Source organism: Globicephala melas, chromosome 14, assembly GCF_963455315.2.
Source record: "Globicephala melas chromosome 14, mGloMel1.2, whole genome shotgun sequence".
In the NCBI taxonomy this organism is placed as follows: Eukaryota; Metazoa; Chordata; class Mammalia; order Artiodactyla; family Delphinidae; genus Globicephala; species Globicephala melas.
In genome coordinates, this window is record NC_083327.1 from 8700706 (window position 1) to 8723300 (window position 22595).

The window sequence follows — 22595 nt, forward strand, 5'->3', positions numbered from 1 at the left end:
AGACAGAACCCTCATGACCAGGGGGTAAGCTAAACATAGTTTTTGTTACTCGCTGGTTCCTCAAGAAACATAAAACATTATTTATTGCGTTGCAAGCTTTGAGAGGGCAAAATCAATAGAGAAATATCTTCTGGGGCTTTCAGAAGGATATTTAGAGCCCTGTCTGTGAAATACTCAGCAGTGTCTTTTACAGACTGTGCTCCTTTCTTGAGCAGCATTTGTAGTTTTGTCATCCATTCCATTGTGGTTTGGGTTTTGTGTTTTAGCACCTGCAAGATTTAAACTGGAAATTTCATCCTTTGTGTTTCAGCTCTTGTCACTCTAAATGTCTCTTGTCGGGTGAATCCGTATTGGCTCTTCATACAAATAAAATGCAAATCATATCCTTGCCAGAGCTAAACACTTATCTCAATGAAATCAGAACAAATATTTGAAGGTTCAAACTGAGCTGCATCGCTTAGCAGAATAAAGAGAAAAACACTGAATGCAACATGAATTTTCCTCTGAGATGAATTCAGAAGACAAGCCAAAAGCTCAGTAGAGATAAAAATACTTCTCATACCAAATGATGGGTTTTGATATCCAGAGCCATACAGCACACTTATTCCCTGGCTGTTTTTCTTTCACATGACATTTAATGTGGAGCCTCTGATTGCTTCTCACTCTTGAACATGCCATATTATATTTCACCAAGGAAAGCCAGTTAACTCTGGGGTCCAGGTCAAATAACCGTCCAAAGGGAGCGGCTTCCCTCATCAGCACGCAGGACCCAGGCTCTACCCACTGGTGGGCACAGAGGTTCTGCCTTTTCCTCTGTAACTCTCTTCCTCCCTGATTCCTGGTCTCCTCACCGGCCAGCTCTGTGAGGCTGTGGAAGTCATCCTCCAGGCAGCGGTTTGGACGCATCAAATCAACATCAGTATATGCTATTCTATGTTTTATTTTTTGTAGATATTCTTCTTTATGTGTCCAAGAACTTAGAGTGTGACCACACATATTACTACATTCTAAATGTGTTCTTTTAATACTTGGATAACTTTTTCAACATAATTTGTTTCCTTTATAATTCTACCTATTTTATGATCTATGCTTAAAAACATCAACCTGAGATGTTGGTTGCCATGGGTCCATAGGTTGCCGATGAAGCCCGTAACCCCCAAATTGTTCAGAACCCCAAGTCCCGTACTTGGCTGGGAAGGGGTGGGGTCCTTCCTGTGACACACTCTCCTGTGGTTTCTTATGTTGTCCCCTGTAAGAGAGAGGCAGGTTTACTAAAAAGATTCATGGAAAAAGGTACCTACAGAGCAACGTTCATTCACATAAATGGATTGCATTACATAGCTGGCATTCATAGTTACTTTTATTTTGTCGATGTATCTTTTGTTTGAAATCTAGGCAAAACCAAAACCAAAATGATTGTTAAAAATCATCATTAGAGTGAAACATTGTGTCTGATGGCAGGTCAACATCTCCAAGATGATTGAGCTGGGGAAATGAAAGTGTGTGTATAATTTCTGCAGTTTCCATAGCTACCGGGTGTGACCAATGAGCACTTTCCAAGGGAGCAAACTGACTTCCGGGCTTAAATAACACAAGCGATTGCCCATCACTGAATCACTGATGCTGCAGACACCAAGTTTGATGCTTAGTGGACGCTGTGTGGTTGAAATCAGCCCCTCTCTGCGCTCTCAAAATGCAAAAGCCCGTGTGTGTAGGGGAGGGGATCCTTCCAAAGGGTGAGGTCCACCCATTCAGGAATAATCTTGAGAGGAAACTCAGACTGTCCTTTGGAACAAGGGATGCTACTTCATGTCATGTTCTGGTGATGGTGAATTTCATTTTTCACGTCTATACGGACTCTGATCTGAAGGAATTTCATCCTGTCATCTCATGCTTAATGAGGCTAAAAATTATTATTCTGCTTAACTAATAAAAGAAGAATAAAAACAGATATTTACAAGCCCTAGATCTACAAATTCTCTAGAAGTCCTTTCCTCAAGTGTCTAAATAGCACAAGGTCCAAACAAATTATAAGTCTATACCTATCCAATAATGCTGAGTACGTTTTTTTAAAGTAATAAGGATTTTTTCAACAGAATTCTACCTTGAAGGCTACCCTTAGACAGCCTTTTGAAACATCCACTCAAATAGGCACAAAAGTAAATCATTTCTTTATGAAAAAATAAAGAAAACTACATGATTTGAAAAACTACAATTAATTTTGCTTATACCCAAAGTTGTAACTGCAGATAAATTTGTACAATCACTCATCTGAGTTTCTTGTGACTGTGTAACCCATTTGTTCGGGTGCATGTGACCTACATTTCTTGTCATGTTACATATTAACGGGCAAAATTTAAGAATTTTCAAAAGGATTATTCCCAGGCGTCGACCCTTATATTACTGATGACGACTTGAGGAAGTTTGAAGTCACACTAATCGTTGCTGAAATCGACTAAGCACATCAACGTGGGCTAGACGGTGGGCTTTACTCAGCTTCTTCCATGCACACCCCACAAAAATCCCATGGACTGGACGGGGCTGTCACTCCACTGACAGGTGAGGATGCTCCGTGTCTAGGTCAGCTCAGGCTGCCGTAACTAAACTCCGTAGGCTGGGTGGGTGACATGAGAGGAGCTCAGTCCTCACAGTTCTGGAGGCTGGAGGTCCAAGATCAAGGTGCTGGCTGATTGGTTCCCCTAAAGGCCCTCTTTCTGGGCTGCAAAAGGCTGCCTTCTCACTGTGCCCTCACATGGTGGAGGGTCCCCAGGTCTGGCCTCTTCCCCTTCTTGTGAGGGCACTAACGCCATCACGAAATCCCCACCCTCACGACCTCGTCCACACCTCACCACCTCCTGAAGGACCCGCCTCCAAACACCATCACACAGGAGTTCGGGCTTCGCCATGTGAATCTGGGGGAGTCACATACGTTATGTCCTTAACACTGAAGGTTTGAGGAGGTTAAGGAATTGCTTAGTGTTACAGAGCAAAGCAAATGGTTAAAGATGGAGTGAGCCCTGAGACGTGCTAAGACACATGTTAACAATGGAATGACGGCTTTGGAAATCCACGGTGTGACTTCACCCTCCTCCCCACAAGCACCCAGTCAAAGAACCACTCGGCGTGCCGCTCTCCTGACTGGTGGCCTCTTCTCCACACAATAAACAGAGCGACTCTTGCAGTTCTCAGCCTCGCCATATCAGCTTGTCACTCAGCCCTGCGGTGGCCTCCCATCCCCGTCAGGAGAAAACGGAAACGCCTCCATGGCTCTGAAGGTGTTCCTGGCATCCTCTGACTGTGACCTTGTCTGTGACCCCTGCTGGAGCCCACCATCCCATCTCTGTAACCATGCCCCGGCCCGCCCCAGGCTCTGTTCTTTATCCTCTTTTATTCATCACCAGAGCCCTCGGTGCTACCTGATAATACCTTATCCTAGGTTCTTTTGTTACTGTGTTTTCACACTTGCCTCCCTCAGTTGAATGCACGTTTCCCGTGAACAGAGACGTAGTTATGTTTGTGTTTCGATCACCAGCACCTCTAATACCACCTGGCATGTAGTAGTTACTCGTAATCTGCTGAGCTTACAGATTGCTGAATGATGACTCTACGTGGTCCGAGTTTATCACTCCTATGGAGATAAAGAAGCCTGGCTCAGCGGTGCTGAGGGCTGTGTCTGAAATTCCCCCCGTTGGGAGAGGCAAAACCGGATCTGAAACCCACGTCTTCTTCCTTTACTGGTCGTTCCATCACCCACCCCTACCCTTCCCTGTAGGAACACGGAGTAAGGAGCAACCATCCCGATGAGAAAGGGGGAAGTGGGGAAAGCACTGCAGATTCACTGAGGGTCACATCTGCATCACATACGCACTAGGTCATCCCTGTACAATCATGAGGGGTAACAGTATCCTCACTTTACCTCTACAGACAGGCTCTACCACTTGTACACACCACTCACCAAGTCGCTGGCAGAGCCTTTGCTCAAACCCTGTCTCTGATCTGGTGGTCCTGCCCTTACCCAGGAGATGCTGCCCCGGCCTCATAAACTCAGGAAGGAGTTTAAAGGAAGAGGATGGCTTCACCTTAGCTCATAGCCACATTTGCTGGAACTTATAAAACTCCTTGTCTCATACCCTTGTCCGTCTGTTTACTACGAGGGTATTCAAAACTCAAATGAGAACCAGAAACGTCTGGGCTTTGAAAGCAATCTGTTAAAAACTATATATAACTCATGTATGGTTAAAGCCAAGAGTATTTACACATGAAGCCTGCGATCTGATCCCTTGGAGGAGCTGGGATGGTGTGGTTAAAGCAGCCTTCGCAGTGTCGTTTTACACAGATTCCAGGGAAAGGTGAGCTGCAGGTGTACACAGAGACAAATTAGCAGTGCTCCTAGCTCCAGGCTGTTTAAATTATTTTTAGGCAGGAGACATACTGTACACACCGGGCTTTAGATGTGAGTAATTAACATGAAAAGCTTCCTTCCTCTTCCCCTGTAGTCACACTGAGCTGGATTGCTCTCTCTCTTCCCAGTTCCGTTGCCTGATATCTCATGTATTGTCCATCTTGCAGAGTGCCTATTTACTGAGGAAAATGTCCTTGTCACGTTGGCAAGGGTACCTGTTTTGTAAAACCAGTGGTGATGGGGGCAGCCACGCCCAGAGCCCACAAGGCAGAGGCCCTGTGGCTTCCCTGGTGCCACCACCTGAGACCTTGGCTGCCGGTCTGTGATGGACCACAGGCATCTGTATAGATTTGCTGGCGTCTGCTCGGGGGTTGGGACAGGTTTATTTAGTTCACTGCCTGTCGGCTGAGACCTTCCCTCTAACTTTACTCCTAGACTTAGGAGACGCCAAGCCAAAGCAGAACGAAACAAAATAAAACCAAAACCAACAAAAGAAACAAACAAAAACGAAAACAAAACAGGAGCTGATGTAAGGGATTGTTTGAAAAAGCATGTCTTTGGCATCTGGACCAGTTTCCCCTTTGTTCCTCCTGTATCAATATTTACAGCCTCGCACAAGGCAAACTCGTTAAAATGAAGTCCCTGAGGCCTGTGATATCCTGGATTATCTAACACGGGTGACCACACACGCACGTGCACTCACACGCACAGTGCATGCTGAGGCATTTAACGTATTTGAGGAAGTTAACTTTCTCAGAACCCCACAGTTTCAGTTTCTATAAATGACCCAAAGGAAGGTAGAATCTATTACAAAAACCAGAAAAAAAGCATATTTTTAAAAATGTTTAAAATTAGAGCCGTTTTGCTTTTGTTTCCACACAGAACCTACATTCTCAGAACCATTTAGTCTAATCTGGACTGCCATACCTGCCAGGGACATGAAAGTTGGGACCGTGGGGCTTGACCCTGGAGCAATGAAAGGGAAAGGGAGCTGAGGGAACCATATTAACCTGACATTTCCAGACTTGAGATTCTAAAGTGAGTCAGTGTATCAGTTCAGGCCGGCCTTGATGCCTCGGTAATTGCCAGTTTTGACAAGGCAGGTGGGGGGGTGCTGGGTGGTGCTTCACCCCTGATTCCAATGGGGCATCTAATCAGTTTGGGTGTTTTTAACCACGAGACGCTATATCGTCATCCTTCTGCATCTCCTTCTGAGGATGCAGGAATTCCTTCAGAGACAATTTCCTTGGGTGTCGTTCAGCATCAGAAAGCTCCACGCTCCTCACTTGTGATTCTGCAATAATTGTCATCGATGCTGAGAAAAGCTGTACAGCACGAAGTAGAAGATGCAACCCGAGAACCAGTGGTGAAAGAAAAAGAAACTACGTTATGGTCATGAAAGTCTGCCTTTGTATCATTTTTTTAAGATTTCACATATCAGCGATATCACATGGTATTTGTCTTTCTCTGTCTGACTTACTTCGCTTAGTATGATAATCTCTAGGTCCATCCATGTTGCTGCAAATGGCATTATTTCATTCTCTTTTATGGCTGAGTAATATTCCATTGTATATATGTACCACATCTTCATCCGTTCACCTGTCAATGGACATTTAGGTTGCTTCCATGTCTTGGCTACTGTAAACAGTGCTGCAATGAACATTAGGGTGCATGTGTCTTTTTAGAATTAGAGTTTCCTCTGGATATATGCCCAGAAGTGGGATCCTTGGATTATATGGTAACTCTATTTTTAGAGTTATTTACAAAACACACTCCTATATATAAAATAGATAACCCAGAAAGACCTGCTGTAGAGCACAGGGCACAGGAAACTACTCTCAATATCTTGTAGTAACCTATAAGGTAAAAGAATCTAAAATAGAATATATATATACATATATATGTGTATATATGTAACTGAGTCACTTTGCTGGACACCTGAAACTAACACAACATTGTAAATCAACTATATCCCAATAAAAAGTAAATAAAATAAAATAAAATAAAAAACTCTGCCTCCCTACATGGGCTCTGGGAATATTTGAAGCCAGACGAAAGGGAGAAGCAACATCTGGGCTCAGCAGCCCCCGAGCTGGGGTCCAGACCTCCACGCCTCTAACCCACATCATCCTGAGGTCTCATTATGAACAGAGGAGCCACCGGGATGCTGTGAAAACCTACATCCCATCGTCTGGTGCCTCCAGGGTCTTCCCTTCACCCAGAGGAAATGCCAGCTGCTTAGGTGACCCAGGAGACGGACGCAGCCTGCCCCAGCCCAGCCCCCCTCTGCCGCCCAGGCAGGGCTCTCCAGCCACACCAGTTTGCCGGCTCTCCCTCCCCCTGAGACCCGTTCCCTGCCATCCCTCCACCACGTCCGCCCTCTGGGACATGTCCCCTAACCTCCTGCCTCCTCACTCGATGTCCGCCCTTTCAGCCACGCCTTCCCCAACCTCCTCATCTATGCTTTAAGAAGCAGGGAATCAACAGTAACCACCATTACTTAACATTCAGAGACCTCAGATGATGGTAAAATATGAATTTCGCTCTGCAGGGCTACAATATGTTCAGTTATGCCTCTGAGTTTACCCCAAAGAGGAGTGCAGAGTAATACAATTTAAAGAGAAGGAAAAGGAAGGGATTCCTCTGTAGGATGACAAGGTGACTTTCTGGCCTACTCCAGTGACTAGCTTCCAGGTCAGTTAAACTCTAAATAGTTACTGATTTCCAGTTCTACAGGGCTTGGTAACCACTGAGTAACCACTGAGTGCATCAGAGACCACGGGACCCCGGTATTAAGTTTTGAATGCTCATCGGAGGAAATTAAATACTCAAGAGAAATAACCCAAAAAAGTATACAATAAGGTTTTACTCATCATTGATGTATAGCAAAGCATTCTCTGCAATAGTGACCAGATGGTTGAGCTGAAGTTAGATGATGCTTAATTTGATGGACGCTTGCAGTGACAAATACTGCAAGGTGTTCTGTCCACATTCTATTGAATTAAATGCAGTTCAAATTTAAAGTACCTTGATACTATGCAAAGTTTTTCATAGGTAATGCAATATTATGAAGAGGAAAATGGACTCTTTCTAGCTTTGTGATTAATGAAAGCTGATTGTGACACATTTTTAGCCTCTAAATATAACATAAGATGGTAAGTTTTAGAAGAGACTTGATTATTCCTAGGCAGTCGCTGGCGAGGGTAGAAGATGTCTGGAGTTGATCAAGTAGTGGTCAGGGTTCTAGGTCACAGGGGAAAGATACAGAGTCAATATACATTTGGATAAATTAAAAATTATTCTGATATTCTCTGGAATTTTAGCTTCGACATTTGCAAAACCATGTGAATGATCTACTTTTTGATCTCCCTTTCATGGGTAAAAAAGAACTTAAGTTATTTACAACACCTGTTATATTATTTAGACGATCATTAAATCTTAAATGCATATTAACAATGTATTTTAATTAAAGGATGAAAACAGATGTCACCATTAGCAAATATAATGGGGAGGAAATTACATCCTGTCACTTGTCTTGAAATGCACTCCAGAATGGCTTAGAAAATACGGTACCTAACGATGGCTGACTAATTCGCTATACTGTGCAAATAGAATCCGGGAAGCTTGTATTGATATTTCCCTGCTTTTAAAAAATGGAAAAAAGGAAGCCTTTTTGCAATAAATGTCTTTGTCCTCAGATATTGAATTTAGGCTCTAAAAGTAGGGTATTTACTGGTGCTGCTTTTAAAAATCTGAACTCAACCTAGTTACTTTATTTTATTATTCTAAATCCTACTTACATATTGCAATCCATTAAAAAATAATGTTAGATGTCACAGAACAAAAACAGATGCTTTATCTGATTTGAGTTCACTATTTTCTCTGTACTTTATAAAAAGAGCCAGTATTTTATGGAGTACTTACTAGTGTCCGTACCTCCGTAAGTACTCTACACGTATTAGCTGTTTTAATCCTCACAACCTCATAAGTAGGTAGGCATTATCAACCCCATTTCATAGATGAAAATGTGAGGTCTTAGACTGTAAAATAACTTGCCAGGCCACAGAGTTGATACAAGAAAGAGCCCAGGAAAGATTTGCACCCAGGAATCTGACCCCAGGAAACCTGGGCTCTGTCTCTGCTGTTTTCTCAAGTATTTCGTGTGTGCGAAATTCAAAACCAGAGAAATATGTTGGTGTCCTCACTTCCTGGGGCAAGAAGCAGGTAATCCGTTTCCCTTCCAGACCCAGAGGAGGGTTGGCATGACTTTATCACACTCTTTCTAGGGATGAGACTGAATGTCTGACCAGACAAGTCAGGAGAGTTACTGGTGGCCAAACAGAGACCTGATAGCTGGAGTGGGTAACCTCTAACCTTGACCATTGGGAGGACTTGTTCACAGAGGCGCTCATTAGGTGTCTGCAAATTAGAGCATGTTGCCTGTCTCACTTATTTCTGTGGCTCTTTTGTTTCTAGGAAACAAAGAAGCTTACAGAGCTTTGTGGAGCCGTTAACATTTTAAAGGAATTATTCTGATCGCGTATTACACGTATAAGGTAGTATATGTCCAAGTTACATTGAAAGGTTCCCCTTAGCCACCATATCCCAGATCATATTTTATCATTCAAAAGAACAAGCAGCAAAACTTGGTTAACTCACGAATAAGAAGGATAAATTCAGTGTGCATAAATTTATCAGACATTAAAAGCCAAAGGGAAAATGACTTTTGACATGTTAAGAGTTTTCTATGTGTCAGTCATCCAGTCACCATTTCAGAGTGTTGAGGGTGCTTGTGATACAAATAACCTACATCTCTCAGTTCCAACAGCCTTAATGATAATAGTCCTCTTTAAAATATCAGATTTTAGGATCTCCTTTCTCTCTTTCTGTTTGGTGAATTAGCAGTGAACATTTTTAAAAGTGCTGAAAAAGATTTCAGACGAAATTATGTGCTTCCCCCGGTGGCTAAATGAGTAACCTGTTTATCAAAGTATAAAAATGATTCTCTCTTGGGCACAGTTTTCAGGTTTAGGCTCTGGTATATCTCAAGCGTTAGAAAGCCGCGATATTATCCCATCATTTAGAAGGAATAGTTCTAGGCCCTACGACAAGCTTCTACACATGCAGGCACTCAATATGCAGGAGCCACAGGGAGGGTGTTTCTTGGGAGATGAAGTGGAACAAAAATTTTAACATGTGCGAGGGGGCGTCTGTGTCCTGAGATGCTCACTTGATGCTTACTCAGGAGTGGTCTCCTGTGGTAAAGTGAAAACGGAATTAAAAATAAATGCTTGACTGAAGTAACAAGCTATAAAACACTCACAGCTAATCATCAGCTCTGCTCTCTTTTCTCCTGTCATCTCTCTGTGCTTTCAGAACCCTGTGGGATGCTGATTGGGTGAACTACATCTTTAACAGTGCTAAATGGAGGACAAACAAACAAAACAAAACAAAACAAACGAGGAAGAAAAATATATGACAAAACCCTTAATGCATAATTTCTGTAAGGGCGTGTGGAATGAGGGTCCTCCACAAAAGAGCAGAAATTGCAACACTGTATACATTTCTCTTTTGTTCTTTTCCAGCTACCTCTGAAAACACATTTTTTTTCTAATAAGTTATACCTCCTGCTGATTGGTCTAGTTTGATTTTAACACATTCAATATTTTCAAGAAAAACAGTTTCAACAACTAAGAATTAAATGGATTGATAAAAATAAAAATCTTTAGTGCCATCTGCTGGACATTTGCAATAAGTAAAAAGTATACTCGTTTTCAAGACTCAGTATGGTCTTAAACACAAACTGAAAAATATTTTTTTCACCTGTAGTAATATTTTAAATTACTCAACAATATCTGGGGTAAATTTCTGAATTACTGAAATGTTTAGGATAGGTATAGTATTATCTATATATCTATCTATATATAAATGTATTATAGATTCATTTTATGTATATATTATTACAACCTTTCTTTGAGAGTAAAGTTTTTTACAGACTTTATTTTGTAGAGCAGTTTTAGGCTGACAGCAAAATCGAGGGGAAGGTGCAGAGATTTCCCGTGTACCTCCTGCCTCCACACATGCACAGACTCCTCCCCCATCATCAACATCCCCCATCCCCGCCAGGTGCATCTGTTTCGAGTGATGCCCTACAATGACACATCAGTATCACCCAGAGTCCGCAGTTTACCTTAGGGTTCACCCTTGGTGTTGTTCATTCTATGGGTTTGACCAAATGTATAAGGAGATGTATCCACCACTATAATATCATGCAGAGTAGTTTGACTGCCCTAAAAATCCTCTGGGATCCACCTATTCATCCCTCTCTCCCTGCAACCCCTCCTATGATTATTTTTAAAACCTACAAATCCTAATATGTACATATCTGTGATTCATAGAATTGTAAGTTTTAAACAATGGTGGATATCACATTAAATTATATAACGTAATAGTTACATTTTCAGCATCTCTTCACACAAGCAGTCCTCCAAATTTTGCATTTATAATTATAATTTAATTATGTGATGAAGAGTATTTTTAACAAGTAATATGAAGGATGAAGGATGTATAAAAAAAATGCCTTCATTTTCTAATTTAACCTTAATGTAGGGATCTCTACTATATTATAGTCCTCAGATAATCTACACCAGGATTACCTGGGTTGACAATTTAAAAGGCAGGTTCCTGAGATTTATCCCACACCTACTGACTCAGAAGCACCTGAGGTTAAGGTGCATTTTAATAAGCCCATTAGATAATTTTGATACCTACTATGTTTGAGAACACCAAGGAAACGTCCCTCACAAATCAATAACTTTCCATTCCTTCAGCCATATTCAAAGAAGCATCTGAAGATAGGAAGGTATAGTGGAAAGTTGGAAATACAGGACCTAATTATTCACAAACCAGTTTTACGACCTTATGTAAGTAACAAAGTATGGGCCTAGGTTTTCCCATTTATAAAATGAGATCCTTCTCCCCAGAGATCTTCAAAGTCCCTCCTGTGTCTCTATTTTCCTAAATCTCAATATTTCCATTTAAAACCAGGTTTTGGAATCTTTCCTATATCTTTTCTCACTCTGAGAATGGGGTTCAAATGATTCCAAAGTTATGAACCCCAAGTCCTAGCAAAGAAGCAAGGGGCTTGGTCCAAATCTGGACAGCCGGATTTCTTTCTTTGGGGGGGGCGTGCCACGTGGTTGGGGGGATCTTAGTTCCCCGGCCAGGGATGGAACCACGGCCCTCTGCAATGAAAGCCTGGAGTCCTAACCACTGGACCGCCAGGGAATTCCCCACACCTGGATTTCTTAAATGTCAGGAACCATTCACAGGGTTGAAAAAGAAAACAAAGGTGAAATGTAGGATAATTTGAACTTGTACCAAAAGAAAGCTAACATGGTCATATAGAGGATAGTATATTGTGGTCCTACAGATCAGTGAAAAATTAACCTAAGTAAATTTAGATTAAGTTATTGGTAAATTAAAGGTTTATAATACTTGGTAGGGGTTCAAGTTGCAAAAGGCAGTTCAAGGCTGGAAGGAAAATACACTGCTGTGAAAGTAATCTCTCTTGAATTATGTGAATTTGCAGCTGTAATCATTTCCTTTTGAAGAAAGGAAATACATATGCCAAACACCTATAAACAGCTTGTTACATTATATATGTTTAATATAATCTGAAAACTTTGCAAAAATACATTTACACATTTTAACCAAGACTAGTTGTTCCTCTAAGAAACAAAAAAAATGCTTAATTTAGTCAAGAATAATAGCAAATCATAAACCTTTCTTAATTTTGTGAATAGAGTCTAGAAGTTTACATTTTGTTAAAATAAATCAAGTTTTATTTTCATGATCAAATTACATTACAATTTTTTTCAGATTTCAGCATGATGTCTTTTTCTAATTGAAGTATAGTTGATTTACAATACTATATTTATGTTTATTTATATGATATTTCAGGCAAATAGCATAGTGATTCAATATTTTTATAGATTATACTCCATTTAAAGTTATTACCAAATAGTGGCTATATTTCCCTGTGCTTCACAATATATCCTTGTACGTTATTAATTTTATACATAGTAGTTTGTATCTCTTAATCTTCTATTCCTATCTTGACCCTCCCCCATTCCTCTCCCCGCTGGTAACCACTAATTTGTTCTCTATAACTGTGAGTCTCTTTCTGTTTTGTTATATTCACTGATTTGTTTTATTTTGTTATTTTTTGTTTTTGTCGGTACGCGGGCCTCTCACTGTTGTGGCCTCTCCCGTTGCGGAGCACAGGCTCCGGACGTGCAGGCTCAGCGGCCATGGCTCACGGGCCCAGCCGCTCCGCGGCATGTGGGATCTTCCCGGACCGGGGCAGGAACCCGCGTCCCCTGCATCGGCAGGTGGACTCTCAACCACTGCGCCACTAGGGAAGCCCTGTTTTATTTTTTTAAATTCCACATATAAGTTATATCATACAGCATTTGTCTTTGTCTGACTTATTTCATTAAGGATAATACTCCCTAGGTCCATCTTCCTTGTTGCAAATGACAGAATTTCATTCTTTTTTTATGACTAATATTCCATTAGATAGATAGATAGATAGATAGATAGATAGATAGATAGATAGATAGATAGATGTGATATATATCACTTCTTATTTAGCCATTCATCTCTTGATGGACTTAGGTTGCTTCCATATCTTGGCTATTCTCAATAGTGATGCTATGAACATTGGGGTGCATGTATCTTTTCAAATTAGTGGTGTTTTTGTATTTTTCAGGTATGTATACCGAGGAGTGGGATTGCTGGATCGTGTGGTAGATTTATTTATACTTTTTTGGGAAACCTCCCTACTGTTTTCCACAGTGGCTGCACCAATTTACATTCCTACCAACAGTGTACATTAGGCTTTGAAGAGAAAAAAATAATCTCTAATGTAGGGAAGCTGATCTCCATATACAAAAGAAAAGAACCATTTTCTGAACCATTTATCATTTATCTGAATCATTTATCTTTACCAAAAGAACCATTTATCAAAAAGCCTTAAATAAAGTAATAAATTAAGTGAAACTCATATCTTCTTATGTTGTTCTCTTTGTACCCCCAGGGACTCAAGCAGTGCCTGTTGTACAGCTGGAGCTCAATAAATGTTTGTTGAATTGCTGTTTGTAAGATTCTACTGTGTTTGGTAACTAGGGAGAAAATCTGATGCAATGGTAGGTCTAAGGTATATGAGAAGGGTTTGTGAGAGGTGCTGATAGATAATTGGGAACAAGGAGAATCCCCTTGGATCCCAGGATGAGCAATGGACTACCTTAGAAATCATATTTTAGCAGCCGATTGACGTGATTCGTTCAGTGTATCAGACAGTATGAAAGATGAACCAGAGTGAGGGAACCCATCGGCCAGAGCCTAGTAAAAAGTCGATGAAATAATGCAGGCTAAGAATAATGAAGGTCTTCATCACAGGTGGTAGATTGGGCTGTGCATCTCATCACCACAGAGGGAAGGTTTTTTTGTGTTTGATTGCATGTGTGTCTTGTATCTGATTCTGAGGTTTACCTTGATTTGTGGTCTTGCAATTTGCTTACTAGATGAAAAGGACTGGACAGACACAAATACATATATGTGTATGTGAGTTTCTTAGGGGACGGCATCTATCAAAAGAAATTTCCTGATGGAGGCTAAGTGCTTCCTAGAGTGGGCATTAGGGGTGCTTAGTGTTTGGGGGGAGAGGGAGAGAGAGAGAGAGAGAGAGAGAGAGAATGAATGAAGGTGAATGAGAATCCCTAGACTCAGCTATTGCTCACTTCAGGTGCAGTGGAAGGAATTAAGAAATTTGACCTAAAGCAGAAGATTGTAGATAAAGTGGAAGACTGACCCTCACAACCTCTGTTCCAGACTCCTTCCAGGGGGTATTATGAAGAAGCCAGAAACCTAACAACTAAATTCCATGGATTCTCTTGCAGCTGGAATCCTTGATGTGATTTAGGATCCCCTAGTCCGATGCACGGGCCTGAGACTTGAACTGAACCTGAGTTAATGGAGGGCCACGCGGCATCTGGGCGTTGACCTTGCTGGTCTCTTTAGCGGCTCAGTGTGACTGTGGTGGTGGAGTCCAGACAAGAGCATCTCAGCCGGGGAGGTGGGGCTCCAGCCATTTGGACACTGGCTTTCTGATTCTACAGCAGCGGTCCCCAGCCTTTTGGGCACCAGGGACTGGTTTCATGGAAGACAGTTTTTCCACGGACGGAAATGGGGAATGGTTCAGGCAGTAATGTGAGCGATGGGGAGAGGCAGATGAAGCCTCCCTCGCTCACCCAACGCTCACCTCCTGCTGTGCAGCCCGGGATCCCTGTTCTTACAGTTTCCTGGCTGAGGACCTTTCAGTAGCTGGTTTTATGCTTTTGTTTTGGAGATCATTCCTGGAGATCAGACCCAGAACCCACTTCTATCCCCCTTCCAACAGTTTTATAGCACCAAATTCTATTACTTAACCTTTTTGCTTAAAAGACTGTGATGTTTTTTTTATTTTCAACCCAATTCTGACACAAGGGACCATTCTTTCCAACCATTTTTTAAAAAAATTAGTCACCCCTGGAGTGCACTGGAATTTTACTGCCCCTCTGTTACAGAGTAGAATCAAAGAGACAGTTTCACGAAAAAGGGGACAATTGTGTTTTGGGACCAAGAAACCATTTTTTAACTGCACCTGTGTTTTGACTTCATGGGCAGTTATGTATAATTGTCAGGCTGTCATTCACTAGAACATACACAGTGGAGGCTTGTTTGCTGATACACAAAGACTCTAAAAGGTGATTTGGTTTCAACTACACTTCTGAGATATTTGGGAGCATTCATGATTACTTTATTATTATCTTAGCATGCTTTCCTATTTCTTTGCTTAAGTACTTACATTAATACCACCATGAGCCAGATTTTTATTATTTCAGAGAATAGTTCAAGTTCCAACTCATCTAGGAAAATGTTTTGGACCAGCTAAGCCAAATAAATCTCCCTGATCCTTTCACCCAGAATTATTATTTTCTAAAGAACAATTTCTTTCCGTTCTTTATATATGTTGCCATAAACTGCTAATTTATGTTTACATATGACTTACCTTCTAAGCACAGTGTGCATACCTTGGAGTCAAGAAGTGTGCTTTAGAGTTGAGGTTAGGGTGAGTTTTTCAACAATAGAGTTTGATGTCAAAAATTTCTAAAACAAGCATCCAGGGTATCAGGCTAACCGATGTTTAATTTCGGTCACTGTCAGGGCTCCTTCCCATACATCCCCCAGGTCTTTGGAGGCACTTAAGCGATCCAGCCTTCTCAGAAGAACTCTCCTGGCTTAAACCTCTCCATCACTATTGGCATGGGCCCTTGATCGTGGCTTGTTGTATGTGTTCTGTGCCACAGTTGGGAAAGGAAATATAGACCATGCTTGCTTTTTTCAGTACCCTTGTATATACGTCCCAAAGCAGCTCTCCATCTCAGGTGCTACATGCAAACTGCTCTGGTCTCTGCCCCTCCCTTCCTCTTGGGGAAAGCCCTCATCTTCCTTCGGGACCTGTAACTTTGGCTTTTGAAACTTCAAAGCACTGGTTCCCATCCCCTCCTACTGCAGAAAAATGTAGCCTAGACTTCACCAAGGAGAGCCGGGAAGAAAGGTGGGATTTTGGTCCTCTAGCTTTTGACCACTTTGGGGATGCAGGAAGGAGAAACACAAAACAGAAGTAAATGAGGCGCCGTGTCAATGAACAGAGATTCCTCTTCATCCCCCCATCACCAGTCACTCGGCATCTATCTGTGTGCCCTATTTATAGTAAGTGATCAACAAATACGCATTAACTGGTAAGGATGTTATTAATAACTTCCCGCTTAAATGATTTATTTTGCATTATAGGGTGATATAGATATATATTCTTTTTTTTTTTTTTTTGGAAAATTGTTTTGGCTACACCAAGTGGCTTTGTTCCCTGACCAGGGACTGAACCAGTACCCTTGGCAGTGAGAGCACAGAGCCCTAACCACTGGACCACCAGGGAATTCCCAGGATGATATTTATATTTTAGATGTATAGAGAATGATATTTAGTTTTATAGGCATTCATCTTTATTTCCTTCAAATACGTGCCACTAACCACCCAAACAACTTGTTTACAACTGGAATCTTGGAGTTTCTTAAATTGAGTACACAGATATTAAAATAATACAATGATTGTTACATAGTGAAACAATGGAAAAAATCACATCCATGGAGAAAACCAAAGTTTCTATATCAATGCTTTTCTTCTGATAGCATTGCATCTTTTAGAATGCTCTCCATTTTCTCTGTAGAAAATTTAAATCAGAGATCTGTGATCATATATTTTGTCGACCTTGCTAATCAATAAGAATATCTTGTTAATTCTAAAATTGAAATGTACAGATAAATTTCACAAAAAGATTCTACATTTGCAGTCCTGCATTTACTGTAATACCATAAAGTCAAATATGAATTTCCATGCATTATTCATAGTAGAACACTGTCACATATTTGATATGGATTAAAGCATTAAAACATCAGATACAAAAAATAAATATACTATTTATGGTTTCAGTACCAGTATCCTGATTCCAGAAGCAAATCTTATTATGAGGACAGCATCTTGACAGTGAGTGATCTCAGAGTGATGTGAGGGGAATACAGATTGAGAAAAGGGCATGAAGGTTGGTTTTTTTAAGAGATAGTTTAGTAGAGCACTGCACAGGGTTATGGAATAAGTAGATTTTGAAGAAGTGGAAGTCATGAAGGCCGCTCTTCCCTCCCTCCCTCCCTTCCTTCCTGTTTTTCTTTCATAATTTCTGCTGGTAAAAAGGAGGAGTACACTGGGAAATAAGTCAGCCAGGTTGATGGGGACTTGGGTTGGGCTTTTTCTTTCATTGCAGAATAAGGGAGTCCTGTCTATAGGTAGAGGAAGAAGCCCAGGAAGAAAGAGGTGTGAGGATGTAACATGAGTTCTGTGCTGAGAAACGGCACAGTCTTGCTTCTTTCACTCTGCTCCCTGTGGTGGTATCCAAACCAGTCATATGAACACGGCCCATTGCTGGAACCAAGGAAGAATTTTAAATGCACACGAGAAGAGGGTACAGATGCGTCCAGGCCACCAAGACATGGCATCCAGGAGGCTGTGAGTCCCGGCCGGGTCTGGAGTGATGCCTGTGGGGGGAGACACTTGGGCACATCCTTCTGGGCGGAGAGCTCTGTCCCCTGGTGGCTCTTGTCCTTAGGAACTACTCTGTGGGCTGGATTTTCCCCCACTTTTGGTGAGACTGGAAGAGAACGCCCCTCTAAGGCATCCCATGGAGAAAGCGAGAACCGGAGACCTCACTCAGACCCCAATCAAGAAGCCTCATCTCACCAACCCTCTTGCTGTGGCCTCTGGGGAAAGAGTCATTGCTTCCTGTGCACCTAGCATGGCCTGGAAGACCCCACGGTCTAAGTTGTACCAGCACTCAGCGGACCATCACTGGGTTCCCAAGTCACCAAAATAACTTTTTGAGTGTTTCAGAAGGGCACAGTCGCTTGAAGTCAATTTTGGGAATAAATACCATAGAGGAGCTGAGAAATGAGGGGAAGTAGAATTGACTGAGACTATAGCATCTGTAGAAGCATCATGACTGAGCTCATTGGCAGACCTTTTGTTTTTCCATGGTCAGCTTTGTTCACATACCATCAATTAGCCACGATCGAAAACGGACATTTCCTCCCTGTGAGCGCTTTCCTGAGTCCAGAAACACTTTCATTTGCAAGTTGAATCTGCATTTATTCTCATGCTTTGTGTGAGCTCAATATAAGATCTGAAGTATGTGAAATTATTTATGTATGTATTTTTAATATTTTATTTTTATACAATTTTTAAAGGTTACACTCAATTTACAGTTCTTACTAAATATTGGCTGTATTCCCCGTGTTGTACAGTACATCCTTGCAGCCCATCTTACACCCAAGAGTTTGTACTTCCTACTCCCCCTTCCCTGTATTTCCCCTCCCCCCTCCCCACTGGTAACCACTAGTTTGTTCTCTATATCTGTGAGTCTGCTTCTTTTATGTTATATTCACTAGTTTGTAGTATTTCTTAGATTCCACATACAAGTGATATCATACAGTATTTGTCTTTATCTGTCCGACTTATTTTATTTTATTTTATTGGCCATACCACGCAGCTTGCGGGATCTTAGTTCCCTGGCCAGAGATTAAACCCAGGCCCTGGCAGTGAAAATGCTGAGTCCTAACCACTGGACCACTAGGGAATTCCCTGTCTGATTTATTTCACTTAGCATAATGTCCTCCAAGTCCATCCATGTTGCTGCAAATGGCAAAATTTCTTTCTTTTCTATGGCTGAGTAATATTCCATTGTATATATGCCACATCTTCTTTATCCATTCATCTGTTGATGGACACTAGCTTGCTTCCATGTCTTGGCAACTGTAAATAATGCTGCTATGAACACTGAGGTGCATGTATCTTTTCAAATTAGTGTTTTTTTGTTTTTTTCAGATATATAGCCAGAAGTGGCATTGCCAGATCATATGATAGCTCTATTTTTTAGTTTTTTGAGAAACCTCCACAGTTTTCCACAGTGTCTGCACAAATTTACATTCCCACCAAAAGTGTACAAGGGTTCCCTTTTCTCCACATCCTCTCCAGCATTTGTTATTTGTGTTCTTTTTTATGATGGCCATTCTGACAGGTGTGAGGTGATATCTCATTGTGGTTTTGATTTGCATTTCCCTGATGATTAGTGACATTGAGAACCTTTTCATGTACCTGTTGGCCACCTGTATGTCTTCTTTGGAAAAATGTCTATTCAGTTCTTCTGCCCATTGTTTAATTGGGTTGTTTTGGTTGTTGAGTTGTATTAGCTGTTTATATATGTTGGATATTAACCCCTTATCAGTCATATCATTTGCAAATATTGTCACCCATTCAGTAGGTTGTCTTTGCATTTTGTCAATGGTTTCCTTTGCTTTGCAAAAACTTTTAAGTATAATTAGGTCCCATTTGTTTATTTTTGCTTTTATTTCCTTTACTTTAGGAGATGGATCCAAAAAATAATGCTTTGATTTATGTCAAAGAGTGTTCTGCCTACATTTTCCTCTAGGTGTTTTATAGTATCTGGTCTTACATTTAGGTCTCTAAACTATTTTGAGTTTATTTTTCTTATATAGTGTTAGAGAATATCCTAATTTCATTCTTTTACTAAAGTATGCAAATTTAGAATGATATATTCAGGTAGAAAATAAAGCAAAGCCCCAAACAAAATTAGTTTCAATAAAACGGGAATAATAATACTGTCTACTTCATAAAGTTATTATGTGGTTAAACATATGCATTTCTTCTTAAAATTAGGTTCCATAAATGGTCAAGTCTTCTGTAGATTTTAATGTTGTCAAATACATTCACTTTTTCAGTTCTTTAATAGCAGTCATTTGTTAGCCAGTGATACCTAATGGGATAGAAATAAATTTTTCCTTCTTTATATTATAAAATATTTCATACATACAGGAGTATTATGTAACATATATGTAAAGCATAAAGAAAAAGAACAAAACATACATCATACATTCACCATGAAGCTTAAGAAAAAAAACATTTCTATTACTTTTGAGGCCCACAGCTGGAAAAATTTCATATCTCTATGAAAAAATATTTATTTGTTGAGTACATTTATTGTTCAGTATGTTTACTGCACTCAATAAGTTAAAACAAGTTTAGTTTACTGGACAGATGTATACATATACATATAGAAACGTGTTCATTGTGTTGTTCAAACCTCCCTATCATTATTTATTTTTGATCTGTCTGATCTGTCAGCCACACAGAGAGAGATGTGTAAAAATATTCTACTCTGATGGTAGATTTCTCTGTCCTAATAGTTTTATCAATTTTTTGGCTTTATAGGTTATATGCAATCAAGTTTAGAATTGTCACATACAACACGAAATGAACACTTCTTTAATAGTAACACCCTCTTTATCTCAAGTAATGCTTTTTGCCTTACGTATTACACCAGTTTTGTTTTGCTGTTGTTGCTGTTTTGTTATTGTTACCCTTTCCCTGGAATATCTTTTTTCCATCATTTTATTTAAAACATTCTGTGCTTTTATAGTTTGGGTATTTCTCTTCTAAACCTCATTTAGCTGAATTTTTTAAGTCTGACTTGATGAACTTTGTCTTTTCATAATGCTGTAGTCCATTACACTTACCGTGACTCCTGACATGTTGGATTGTTTCTGCCATCACATGCTCTATTTCTAATTGTCTGTGTTTGTTTGTTTCAATTCTTATCTTCTTTGGATTGACTTTTTTCTCATTCCATATTTTTCTATCTCCAGATTTGGATGTTATACACTGTACTTCAATAATTTTTGGTGGCTGCCTAACTGGAATTTTTATTTTCAGTCACATGTGCAAAAGTTAAATCTGAAGTTCTCGCTCACAGAGACTCTGTCCATGTCCCCAGGGCAGCTGTCAGCTTCAGAGCTATATCATCTCGGAATTACTGCTCCCGTTTCATACTTCTCCTTTGAGGAACTCAACTCCATACTCTCTCCTCAGCTCAAACATGAATTAAAAGTTATCCTTTTAAATATTTTATCCAGCATTTTTGGCAGTAAGATTTTCCAGGATATTTAGTCTTCAGTATAAACGCATTTGTTTTTGTTTTTGTTTTTTCTCAAGACGGACTAAAAAATATATTTATATATATGTATGACTTTTCCATTCAACAAAGATGTATTGGCTACTACTAAGGGGATGTATGTTTTTATTAGCTGGCTGAACTGTGCACTTCTAACACTATTTACTGTTTGGTAGAAGAGAAGTGTCATGTACAGAAACAGTAATAATATATGGTAGAAATAATATTAAGTAGCCTGTGAGGGACCAGAGGAAACGCTATGAGATGCATTAGAGAAAGGTTTCATCTCAGTGCTCTGCACAAATATATTGTACAAAGGTTTCCTGAAACAGATGCCTTTTGATTGGACCCTATAGGATGGATAAAAGTCCTTTACGTTTGAATTTTTAAAAGTCAGAATGACTTTGATTTTCAAGCTGTTATGCCTTAGTATAAATCATATACTAAATCAGGAGTTGACAACCAGGTGCACGGGCTAAATCTGGCCTACCATCTTTTTTTGTAAATAAAGTTTTATTGGAACACAGCCATGCTTACAATTTATGTATTGTCTATGCTACTTTCCTGCTACAGCAGTACAGCTGAGTAGTTGCCAACCGATATTGCCTGGCCCACAAATTCTGAAATATTTACAAACTGGCCTTTTACCGTAAAGTTTGCCAGCACCCAAACCAAAACATGTTCTGTATCATTATACGTTTATAGGGAAGCTTTTTCTTTAGCCTAGCTTTCTCCTTCTCATTTATATATATATATATATATATATATATATATATATATATATATATAATTTAAATATGTTTGACTTGGTGGTTCTCACAATAAATATTTATTCATGCACTCCCTGTCTGCTCAGCTCAGCATTTTGGAATGGGTCAAACAGCTCTTCAATAAATTGATCAGACATTCTTGCATGCATTAAATAAAATATCACAATATCCTCTCTGAACTGAAATTAGCTGGCCTTTAAACTGGGAAGGGTTTCAGATTCTAAACTACTTTATATGCTAGTGCAACTATGTTTGCTTTAATTATGAGAATTAAAATAGAAAAAAGTGTCAGCTGGCAAAGCAGGAAAGGGATTTGAGAATTTTTAAAGTAATAATTAAAGTTCTGCTCAAAAGCTGTTGATGTTAAAATGAAAATATAATGAAATCCCCGTACTTCAAACACTGCAGTGCTCGGACTTCACTTATTGAATGCAGTTTCCAGGGAGTCCCAGTTCCCCACAGTTATCATAGATGTGGAGCATCACGCTAACTGCCTTAACTGACAATAGCATGTGTGTTCTCTGATCCTGGGGAAACTCACATCCAGCAAACGAGCTTAGATACACAGATACATCTGCTTAGACATTTCCCACGAGTTTCTCTTTTGGTGTAAGAGCCAATGACTATTAAGCCTGGGACAATTTTCTTAGTTCTCATCAACAAAATGAAGGCTTCCTTTCTCTGGAGAATCACCGGCTGTCACGGTGCTCTGTACAGAACATGGAACCGTTTCTGTTTGTAGCAG

At 40.2% G+C, this 22595-nt stretch overlaps 1 protein-coding gene across 16 annotated transcripts in view; it reads left to right on the forward strand.

Moving 5' to 3' along the window:
- Window positions 1-22595, forward strand: part of RIMS1 (regulating synaptic membrane exocytosis 1) — a 474220-nt gene that overhangs the window by 171798 nt on the left and 279827 nt on the right. The gene's annotated exons all lie outside the window — the stretch shown is intronic.